Below are 12500 nucleotides of genomic sequence, written 5' to 3'. Positions count from 1 at the left end.
TTTGGAACATGGGAATTTCTTTTTTGAATTACTTATAATAACTTTGGTAGATTGTGCTGAGAAGTACATGTCCTTATTTATCTGTCATTTTAATTTTATATATGTATGTATATATATATATATATCTATCTGTAATATTTTAGCCATAAACCACAAGCTGTCTGAATCATCCTATAACGCTTCGTTAAACAAATACAGCACAGACATCATTAATACAGTTCCTGATATATTTGTAGACTTTCAAAAAGTCAGATGATTGTGGTATGGTAGTTATTTATTAAAACCAAATGGCATGAAGCTGATATTTGTTGAAGTTACATATTGCAAATACTGGTCCACCACTGTATCAGCTCAGACCATATGAGCTGGATGATACAGGCCCAGCAGAGAGAAGGATTACCCTGATCACCATGAACTGTGGTCCAGGAGGAGGAGGAGGCCACACCAGGAGGAGGAGGAGGAGGCCACACCAGGAGGAGGAGGAGGCCACACCAGGAGGAGGAGGAGGAGGCCACACCAGGAGGAGGAGGAGGAGGCCACGAGGAGGAGGAGGAGGCCACACCAGGAGGAGGAGGAGGAGGCCACACCAGGAGGAGGAGGAGGCCACACCAGGAGGAGGAGGAGGAGGAGGCCACACCAGGAGGAGGAGGAGGAGGCCACACCAGGAGGAGGAGGAGGCCACACCAGGAGGAGGAGGAGGAGGAGGCCACACCAGGAGGAGGAGGAGGCCACACCAGGAGGAGGAGGAGGAGGAGGCCACACCAGGAGGAGGAGGAGGAGGAGGCCACACCAGGAGGAGGAGGAGGCCACACCAGGAGGAGGAGGAGGAGGAGGCCACACCAGGAGGAGGAGGAGGAGGAGGCCACACCAGGAGGAGGAGGAGGCCACACCAGGAGGAGGAGGAGGAGGCCACACCAGGAGGAGGAGGAGGAGGAGGCCACACCAGGAGGAGGAGGAGGAGGCCACACCAGGAGGAGGAGGAGGAGGAGGAGGAGGCCACACCAGGAGGAGGAGGAGGCCACACCAGGAGGAGGAGGAGGAGGAGGCCACACCAGGAGGAGGAGGAGGAGGAGGCCACACCAGGAGGAGGAGGAGGCCACACCAGGAGGAGGAGGAGGAGGAGGCCACACCAGGAGGAGGAGGAGGCCACACCAGGAGGAGGAGGAGGAGGAGGAGGCCACACCAGGAGGAGGAGGAGGCCACACCAGGAGGAGGAGGAGGAGGAGGAGGCCACACCAGGAGGAGGAGGAGGCCACACCGGAGGAGGAGGAGGAGGAGGCCACACCAGGAGGAGGAGGAGGCCACACCAGGAGGAGGAGGAGGAGGAGGAGGCCACACCAGGAGGAGGAGGAGGCCACACCAGGAGGAGGAGGAGGAGGAGGCCACACCAGGAGGAGGAGGAGGCCACACCAGGAGGAGGAGGAGGAGGAGGAGGCCACACCAGGAGGAGGAGGAGGCCACACCAGGAGGAGGAGGAGGAGGAGGAGGCCACACCAGGAGGAGGAGGAGGCCACACCAGGAGGAGGAGGAGGAGGAGGCCACACCAGGAGGAGGAGGAGGCCACACCAGGAGGAGGAGGAGGAGGAGGCCACACCAGGAGGAGGAGGAGGCCACACCAGGAGGAGGAGGAGGAGGAGGCCACACCAGGAGGAGGAGGAGGCCACACCAGGAGGAGGAGGAGGCCACACCAGGAGGAGGAGGAGGCCACACCAGGAGGAGGAGGAGGCAACATGGCAGCTTCTTCTTCACATTCAAATGTTCAATGGCAGCTAATGTGCAGACTTGACTTGCAACAACAATGAAGCCCTTTTAGATGGATAGATAGATAGACATTTAGTGATCCTTTCGGAAATTCATCTTGCACCATACAGCTCATCAGATAGACAGACAGACCACCGACAACAACAGTCAGTTAAGATTTTTGTTTTTGGTTTAAAATGAAAAACGGATTATACTTGAGTACCCTGACCCGGTCACCACATGTGTGTAAGTGGATCTATTTCCTAATACATCTGGAGGAGTGAGTCATCACATGATGCTTTGGGATGAGTCTCTTATCTGTAAACACCAACTTATAAAGTTCGTGATGGTCAGAAATGTGGTGCTTCAAATAAGTCATACCAGCTGTTATTTTTGGCGAGAATACAATGTCTGAATCAAAAGCATAATCTTATTCCAATAACTGTTGTTCTGGTCAACTAGGTCTCCAAAAATCAAGGGAGTATTTAGCAGGAGGCACCCAGACTGGATGGCTTTGAGCCTGAGGTCATACTGCTGTCATCATTAACTTTGACTCCACTGGGTCTCTTCTTTCTCTCACTGTAGCCGTAGTTAAAGCTCTGAATCCTTTGAGAGATGAGGTCCTTCACCAAATACTGAACAAGAAGCTCTAACTCATACTGTACTACACCTTCTAGTAGGTCGTGCATAATATCCACTGCATAACTGTCTGAGGAATGAAAGAATTGCAGTGCGTTTAGGGGACAGGCTCTCCTAACACCAAGTGAGTGACACCTAACACTAGAGTGGCATTTGGTGCCATGGCTTTGCAGTGTTCTGAATAGAGCTCCTTTGTGTGAAGAAGTAAGTCTGGGTCATCCTCGCTACAGACTGACTGCAAACGTGTTTTGTCAGTTAAACAAAATCGACAACAGTAAGTTGCACTGAACGATTCAACCATACCAAGATGTCCATGTATAGCTAAATGATCCGCAGTGACCTGAACAACAGAGCCCTTTAATGGTGTATCTGAAAAGGGCACCTGGATTCCCTGTGTCTCCAAAACCTTTAAGTCATGAACAAGAGGCTGTAGGATTGGATCAAAACCATACTTCAAGTCCTCTGAATGAAAAAGCACCACAAGATGAATGTTCATCAAAACTCAATTCAGCTTCATTGGCAAATTTCTTTAAAAAAGTAAACACAGCCAAGTTTGTGAATTCCCTTTTTAGATCCTAGCGGATTGGTCGTTTCAAAATAATAGTCATAATAAAGCTGAATTTGAAGAGCATGTTGTTGCTGTGAAAATGATGGATGGTTTCTGAAATATAACCCATCATTAATGTCTTTGAAAATGTCATCTTCATGATGCTTTACTTGCTGGAAACAGTTGCTGAGTTGCCGGTTGGTAAACATTGACTCAAGAGTTACCAAAAAAGCCACATAAACAAATTTGTCATAAACAGGAATGTGACTGTATACACCAGTAGTTCTATTGTTGCGTAGATCATAACGCACACCAAGAACATGCTCTACTGGTTCAACCATTTTCCATTTTTTCTCAACATGTCTTTGCCTCTTATTTTCAGTATTGAGGAATGAAAATTGATTTTTGAGCTGCTCAAAACAGTCTTTAACTTTATGTAGAGTTTGTTTAGTTACCTCAGATGAAAGACATTTAAGAACAGTGTCCTGTGCTTGGACATGGACGTCATTTACAAATTCCTCTATTGAACCAACTAAAGACTGCACACTACTTTCAGAGACTCCAGATGCTTGTACTTGCTTGTAATAGAGCTACACATATCCAGTAACTGTCTTTTTTCAAGAGCAGCTGGGTAACTGACGAGAGAAACTGCACTTGGCAGTGGATCAGGAACACTAACATTACTGTCAACATTGTCCAAAGAATCAACAGAACTTGAAGCTACACAGTCTCCATGTACTCTCAATAAATGTTTCCTGAACAATACATGTAAAAAACAGAAGAACACCCACTCTTGCCACAATTCAAATGCAATGTACGTCCTGGGTACAAAGCATGACTAAACTTCAAATGTTGAAAAAAAAAACGGAGAAACTTTTGTGCTGTACCTTGGAAATGTAACAGGTGAACATTTTCAAACCTCAATATGATCAACTTTTGCCCGGATTTCCTTGACCCGTGGACTCTATTTTGTAGTGCCGACGTCAGTCCCATACACGGTAGTCTGAATGAAAGTGAAGAAGTTGCACAAGGCCTCATCGTAGGATACACCAAAGATGAAATGGGCCTTAAACAGTTCGTCGAAGGCAGCCACAGCTGTTGCGCCTTCTGATCGAGGATGACGTAAAACTTCTGGATACTACTCGTCTTTTCTCCAACACAGAGGAGGAAGGGCTGTGCTGATCCAACTCTGTCAAGGAATGTCACCACGCTCGTCCCCACCTAAGAGTGTTGAGGGGTTTTGTGTTTGTTTACACACCAAAGAGGCAGAAAAATCATTTTCCACCTTCCTTTAGCTGGATAGGCATCTAAACACCTCTAAATGACATGGCACGTTAAAAGCAGAGCTTTTTTGGAGATCTATTGAATGTCTATTTAACCAAGCATTCTTTTGTCACTTTTGGGAGATAGGCTAGTTGGTCAATGAGCTATGCTAATCTAGGCTAATGGTGGGTGCATCAGATTGAATTACTGCACGCACAGTGACGAGAAGGGTATGGATCATCTTATCCAACTCTGGGGGATAATATTTAAAATATTGGCATGTTCCTTTAAAAGAAAACACCTGTTAGTGAAGGATAGGTAGACATGGGATAGTTCATCTTGTTTAATCCATCATTGAATATTCATTGTATATTGTATATTTTAGGGTTGCAGTCTGGTGACCAAATGGTTGAAGTATGAGATTATTTTTTTTCTATGTATGTTGCATACATCATCCTATTTGCATAGTGTGACTAATATAATTACAGTGTTTACAAATACAATGTGACATGAGACACAGCTATCTTCTAAGCATGTACATGCTTGGATCTACATTCTCATTCAGGCAAAGCTCTGCTACTTGGGATTTGCAGAAGTAACACCAGAGCTTTTCAGGTGCTGCATGCAGATCAATCAGCCCAACTAGTAGTGCTTCACCTGAATGAGAACAAAGTTCCAAGTACGTATATGCCAACCCGGTCTCACGCCAGTGCTTTTCATACTACTCCCTACCTGCCTCTATGGGAATTTAACATAGGGGTGTACTCCCTTTTGTTGCCAGCGGTTTAGACATTAATGGCTGTGTGTTGAGTTATTTTGAGGTGACAGCACATTTACACTGTTATACAAGCTGTACACTTCATACTTTACATTGTAGCAAAGTGTAATTTCTTCAGTGTTGTCCCATTAAAAGATATAATGAAATATTTATTAAAATGTGAGGGGTGTACTCACTTTTGTGAGGTACTGTATATATATATATATATATATATATATATATATATATATATATGTATATATATATAGGTATGTTTCTCAGATTCGGCCATCCGAGCAGTTATATTACAACTACCATGTATCTGTTATATTTATAAAATATTGTAAAGCGGTGTGGTATTCCTGTGGCCACTCAAAATGCACTTTTAGGATAAATCTGACCATCTGGTAAGACAATGATATAACAGAATATAAAAATAAGTGATTATTGTTTAAAGTATAAACATCCCGTGACATACTGAAAGAGTAACTAATAAGGAATAAGATACAAGTAAATATTCAAAATCTTTAATACACTCAAAATAAACAATTTGAATTGTTTTTAAATATTAAACACAAACAGAAAAATATGAATTGCTGTCCTGTATTGCACACACAATAAACAGAAACACACAAAATGCAAATGTCAAAGAAGTTTGTAAATGTTTGTGTCACTGCCCAAACTCTGCTTCCCATATCAACAGCTCAATGCGTAATGTGAGCGGCTGTCTCTTTGCAGAGGAATGTCTTTGGAGCCTAGAAGCCAGATAAGATCCACTCCAGATAGAGTTGCCACTCATTTGGGTTGCTTGACAGTCACCGATTACGTGGTTCTCAAACTCAGAGAGCTCTGCATTTTATCTTTTGGGTCGGCTCTTTGGACACAGGGGCTCTGGTGTTAAGGACCAGATGTGTCAGGGTATGGGTTCTGCAGGGCCAGGTGTGTCAGGGTAGGGGTTCTGCAGGGCCAGGTGTGTCAGGGTAGGGGTTCTGCAGGGCCAGGTGTGTCAGGGTAGGGGTTCTGCAGGGCCAGGTGTGTCAGGGTAGGGGTTCTGCAGAGCCAGGTGTATCAGGGTAGGGGTTCTGCAGGGCCATGTGTATCAGGGTAGGGGTTCTGCAGGGCCAGGTGTATCAGGGTAGGGGTTCTGCAGAGCCAGGTGTGTCAGGGTAGGGGTTCTGCAGGGCCAGGTGTGTCAGGGTAGGGGTTCTGCAGAGCCAGGTGTATCAGGGTAGGGGTTCTGCAGGGCCAGGTGTATCAGGGTAGGGGTTCTGCAGGGACTGTAAAGGACCTGGGGTCTCATTTATAAACGTAGGGTTTTGATTTCTAAAAAACAAACTTGACGGGAGAATGTGCGGTCCTCCACGCGAACTCTGACCCATGCGTACGCACATTTTGGAGACAATAGGACCTGGTGACGCAGATGGTGAGGTGGTGAACTGGAGTCAGACTGCAGAAAGTAAATGTGGGAATAACGATTACTCGTAATTAGGGCTGTCAGCATTAACGTGTTAATCGCGATGCGATTAAGGGCCGAGCATAACGCGTTCATTTTATTTAATCACATTAATCACATGCCGTGATTTATTATTTTATTTTACACTTCCCTGGGCTTGGCGTGGTCCTAACAGGCTACTATTTTGACCATTGCAGCACCGTTACTTCTCATCAAGCTGCCACTTCCTCCTAACACATCCTGCTGCTGCTGCTGCAGCATGATGGAGAAACACAGCAGCAATAACTCTGAATGGAGCTTTTTATTTTCAGAAACTCCTGGACGGCCGTAGGCAAGTCGAAAGCCACATGCACGTTGTGTAAAGCTGAATTAAAATATCACCGGCTAAGCATATAGTTCAGTTAACGGGACTCAGGTTGATGCTAGTGGGCTCAGGCAAAGCAATATTTTAGAGAGTGCTACTTGCCAACCTGTGGATGAAACCAAATCCCAAAAAATTACTACAGCTCTTGTGAAATGGGTGGCAACTACCTGCAGACCTGTCAGCATCGTAGAGGACCCGGTCTTAAAGACGTACTACGGTTGGCATGTTCTGACCTGTCTCATACATGGCCGTGGAGGACAGTAGTTCCTCAGTGAGGAATCAACATTATTTAGGAGTTATTAAACACTATATTGACTCTAGATTCAAATGTGTGACTAGATTCACACATTTTCTTTTGTTTACAGTAAATAAATAAATAAATAAATAAATAACAAACAAATACAAATCTTAAAGTCAAGTTCATAAATTAACTTTCTTTGCATTCATTTGATTCCCAGTCAAGATACACTGGTAAGAATTACTTTCCATTGTTAATATGGACTTAAAAACTGTTCTGAAATGCAAAATAATAGAATCTTAATAATGTGATAAAACATGCGATCATCATGATCATGATTAACTATAGAAATTAAGCGATTAATTGCGATTAAGAAAAAATGAATTGTTTGACAGCCCCAAGTATTGATGCCTCACGCACAGTTCTTCACTCCATATCATCCACGTTACCATGAAGATTATATAATGTTATTTGCGATTGTACTGAGTGATAATTGTTCCATAAACACCTCCAACTGAAATCTTAAATAAAAATTAGTTCTTAATGTTTAATTGGCGCTGACTCACCGTCACATTGTCCGCTACAGAGCGCAGGAGGAGGAGATGACCTGACTGGATTACAGGATAGCATCAAATACCCTAGCATTAGATAACGGCAGAACACAGTGTACATAACTAAATATACTGAGCATATATCATCAAATGTCAAAGTCTGAATATACAGCCGTTAAACTCTCGCACAATCGTTACCCTTAATGTCCTTGTTATCAGTCCGAACTTTAATACTGTTGGTGACAAAACCTGCATGAAGAAAAGTGTGTTTGCCTATAACACTTTCTTTTGGCAAGGTGTTAACAATCACAAATTGTTGTAAACATATAAATACTGCGGTGACCTCCGTGTGTAATGCTGCATGATGGCACAGCTGGCCTGCAGGAGGACTACGCTAACGGAAGAATCAGGAGAGAAAGAGACTTCAGGGATCATGACGATGACTGGCTAATATGACGATTTAGATTCCCTAAAGCTGAGCTCTTGGATCTATGTACTGAACTGGGTCCAGCATAGAGGGCAACGCACCGGAACCGTGCCATCCCGGTCCAAATACAGGTCCTCACCACTCTGGGGGCAACCGGCTGTTTCCAGAGGGAAATGTCAGACAACTAAGTGTTTTATATAAATATTATATATAATCTTCAACTTTATCACCAAGGCTTGTTTGGATATAATATATAGCTCTGTTAAATCTCATCATATATGTCTGGTATATCGAAGCTGTCCCCGAGTGCCGTAATGTCTGCCGTTTTGGATGTATTATTAATACACGTAGTTATAGATCAGGTTTCCCTACACTGGGCAAGAACAGGCCGAAATTTTAATTCAAGTTGCAGCAATTCCTGAACATCTGAGAAGTTTTTTGCTTTTTCTCCACCAGTGGTCATGATTTGGCGTGATGAAAGAACAACTGCCAGGGTCACTAACATACTGATCAGCATTCACGAGGTGCTCTGCATTGACTATTCATGGTTAAAAATGGGCGTGTACAGGGCGGGATAAGAGGCTGATTCACATACGCACACTTGTGGGTAATCTGTGATCTATAAAGGGAACATTGTTTACAGATGTATGTATGCATGGTTTTATAAATATAATTTTTTTTTGGCGTACGCCATTTTTGGCTTTCGGGCATATGTACACTTTTAGTAAGCATCCTACGCACAATTTTATGAATGAGACCCCTGGTGTGTCAGGGTACGGGTTCTGTAGGGACTGTAAAGGACCAGGTATGTCAGGGTAGGGGTTCTCTAGGGACCGTAAAGGACCAGGTATGTCAGGGTAAGGGCTTGCCTCTCCTTCGCTGCTATGTGCTCCTTCCTGTACTTATCCCTTAAGTTCCTCCATTTCTTCTTGGCGTCCTCCTCTAGATTAAAACAAACCACACGATTTACTAAAAATGGACATCCCTTATCACAAGGATTTGAAAATAAACATAATTTTACTCATAGGTAGACAAACAACAGATTTGCTCAAACTCATTGTTAAGTTGGACCCGTATGAACATTTGTTTTTTAACACAGCCATCTATGCACATACAATAGTAGAACCCACAGGGGAGCCTCCACATAGAGGTCTTCATTGTGTCCCTGTGAGCCATTAAAACACAGCCATCTATGCACATACAATATGTAGATCCCACAGGGAAGCCTCCACATAGAGGTCTTCATTGTGTCCCCATGATCCATTAAATGTAATGTGTTATCTGAATGTTTTTTTAACAAATGTATTTTCATATGGCAGTATAAGCCTGAGTAATGTTTTAATGGATTTTTCACAAATGTCATTATCTTTGTGTTTGATTGTTCATTGGCTTGAATAAAAGCCTAATACCGCCAAGACCATTTCCTGTCAGTGCAGAGCAGCCGTGCACCACCCTGTCCAAATGTACATGTAAGAGTACTCACCGAAGTATCTCAGATCATTATCAGAGTACCTGTCCATCTCAGAGTACCTGTCCATCTCAGAGTACCTGTCCATCTCAGAGTAACTGTCTATATCAGAGTAACTGTCTATGTCAGAGTAACTGTCCATCTCAGAGTAACTGTCCATCTCAGAGTACCTGTCCATCTCAGAGTACCTGTCTATATCAGAGCAACACATTCTCACACTCATCTTGTAAAATATGGACGCTTGGTCAGGTGCCTTTGTTGTTCTTATTGACGCTAAAAGTCTCCTTTAGCGCTATAAGTAAACGCGCTTGGTCGGGACTATTGCCGTCCCTTTAGCGCTATAAGTAAACGCGCTTGGTTGGGACTATTGCCGTCCCTTTAGCGCTATAAGTAAACGCGCTTGGTCGGGACTATTGCCGTCCCTTTAGCGCTATAAGTAAACGCGCTTGGTCGGGACTATTGTCGTCCCTTTAGCGCTATAAGTAAACGCTCTTGGTCGGGACTATTGCCGTCCCTTTAGCGCTATAAGTAAACGCGCTTGGTCGGGACTATTGCCGTCCCTTTAGCGCAATAAGTAAACGCTCTTGGTCGGGACTATTGCCGTCCCTTTAGCACTGTAAGTAAACGCTCTTGGTCGGGACTATTGCCGTCCCTTTAGCACTTTAAGTAAACGCTCTTGGTCGGGACTATTGCCGTCCCTTTAGCGCTATAAGTAAACGCGCTTGGTCGGGACTATTGCCGTCCCTTTAGCGCTATAAGTAAACGCGCTTGGTCGGGACTATTGTCGTCCCTTTAGCGCTATAAGTAAACACTCTTGGTCGGGACTATTGCCGTCCCTTTAGCGCTATAAGTAAACACTCTTGGTCGGGACTATTGCCGTCCCTTTAGCGCTATAAGTAAACGCTCTTGGTCGGGACTATTGCCGTCCCTTTAGCGCTATAAGTAAACACTCTTGGTCGGGACTATTGCCGTCCCTTTAGCGCTATAAGTAAACACTCTTGGTCGGGACTATTGCCGTCCCTTTAGCGCTATAAGTAAACGCGCTTGGTCGGGACTATTGCCGTCCCTTTAGCGCTATAAGTAAACGTCTTGGTCGGGACTATTGCCGTCCCTTTAGCGCTATAAGTAAACGTCTTGGTCGGGACTATTGCCGTCCCTTTAGCACTTTAAGTAAACGCTCTTGGTCGGGACTATTGCCGTCCCTTTAGCGCTGTAAGTAAACGCTCTTGGTCGGGACTATTGCCGTCCCTTTAGCACTTTAAGTAAACGCTCTTGGTCGGGACTATTGCCGTCCCTTTAGCGCTGTAAGTAAACGCGCTTGGTCGGGACTATTGCCGTCCCTTTAGCGCTATAAGTAAACGTCTTGGTCGGGACTATTGCCGTCCCTTTAGCGCTATAAGTAAACGTCTTGGTCGGGACTATTGCCGTCCCTTTAGCACTTTAAGTAAACGCTCTTGGTCGGGACTATTGCCGTCCCTTTAGCACTTTAAGTAAACGCTCTTGGTCGGGACTATTGCCGTCCCTTTAGCACTTTAAGTAAACGCTCTTGGTCGGGACTATTGCCGTCCCTTTAGCGCTGTAAGTAAACACGCTTGGTCGGGACTATTGGGAAGGAAAAGGTCGTGGGTGGGCTTACGGTTCCGTTACACGCGGGAAGAACGGGATGTTTGGGTTTAGGAAAAGGTCGTGGGTGGGCGTACGGTTCTGTGACACGCGGGAGGAAAGTAAAAAGTGACTATAGCCAGCGTGACCAGCGGGACGTGACCTGCTCTCCTGCTGAAAGTCCTGTGTTTGACCCATCCACCCCCCCAACCAACCTCCTTACATACTACTCTCTAAATCCTCTCTAACTGCTGCTCTCCCCGGGGCGTTACACTAACACGCTGAAAGACGCCTTTTTCATCGCATCAGACGCTGACAGCCACTGTCCAAACGTCCTGATTCTACCAGTTCAGAATGAGAACGGTTTGATCAGAGTAACTGTCTGACTCAGAGGAATTTCTTGTCTACACTTTTTTTTAAAAGTATTTTTAAACTTTTTTGACATTTTTTTGGCGCTTCTTTTGACAATGTTTAGCATTTGTTTTTGTCACTTTTGAGGCATTTTTTATGATTATTTTATGCTTTTGTGACTTTTTTTGGGGGGTGAAGGTGAACACAGATTATGAGTGATTCTTTCGCTCCGTAGTTATTAAAAGTAAAGATTGGAGCCATTCTTTAAGAAGCCTCATATCTCCAGAACCTTCTGACACATCAGGAGCTCCAGACCCGTTCCTGTCTCGCGGTCCGGGCCGAACAGCAAGTAAACCTCGAGTTACGAACACAAAATCTTATGAAGTGTAACACAACATCAATTTAGATTTGTTTTCAATAGATTAATACATTGTTATTGATGTTGAATATACACGAAAAAGGCGTCAACAAAAGGAAACTATGTTGGAATAAAACGACGAAAGTAAAAAAATCTATGAAAAAAGTGTAAAATAGTGACATTGTCAAAAAAAAAGTCAAAGAAGTGTCCTTTAACTACATGAAGCTGGAGAAAAGGTACCGTTGTTTAGTATATAACGGTTCCAAAATTTAAAACTGAGAACTTGAACTCAACTTGAATAACTACTATAATATATATATATATATATATAATAAACATAATATATATATATATATATATAATAAATATAATATATATATATATATATTTACAATATAATATAATAAAAGTTATAACTTGAGTTGATTAAATGTTCATTCTGATACGTTAGAGATCAGCTGATCTAGACTATACTGACCTGGGCTAAAACCAGACTGAACCTGGGCTAAATCTAGACTAAACTAAACCTGGGCTAAATCTAGACTAAACTTAACCTGGACTGTATCCAGACTATACTAACCTGGGCTAACCCTAAACTAAACCTGGACTATATCTAGACTAAACTAAACCTGGGGTAACCCTAGCCTACATGTGGACTGAACCTGGCCCAGTATGCCTCTCTGGATCCGGGCCGACAGCTATTTGTTCTGTTGCCACGGAGAGAAACTGGATCTCAGCTGTT

At 44.0% G+C, this 12500-nt stretch overlaps 1 protein-coding gene and 1 long non-coding RNA gene across 2 annotated transcripts in view; both read left to right on the top strand.

Moving 5' to 3' along the window:
• Positions 1–6264, top strand: part of LOC118493577 — a 151623-nt gene extending 145359 nt beyond the window's left edge. The window contains exon 2 of the long non-coding RNA XR_004895522.1: positions 5886–6264. This is a non-coding gene — a long non-coding RNA (uncharacterized LOC118493577). The remainder of the gene's footprint in view (positions 1–5885) is intronic.
• Positions 1–12500, top strand: part of LOC116034141 (hemicentin-1-like) — a 1482957-nt gene that overhangs the window by 413097 nt on the left and 1057360 nt on the right. The window lies entirely within an intron of this gene.

This window comes from Sander lucioperca, chromosome 17 (genome assembly GCF_008315115.2).
Source record: "Sander lucioperca isolate FBNREF2018 chromosome 17, SLUC_FBN_1.2, whole genome shotgun sequence".
Lineage (NCBI taxonomy): Eukaryota > Metazoa > Chordata > Actinopteri > Perciformes > Percidae > Sander > Sander lucioperca.
This window is presented reverse-complemented; position numbering and strand designations above follow the sequence as displayed.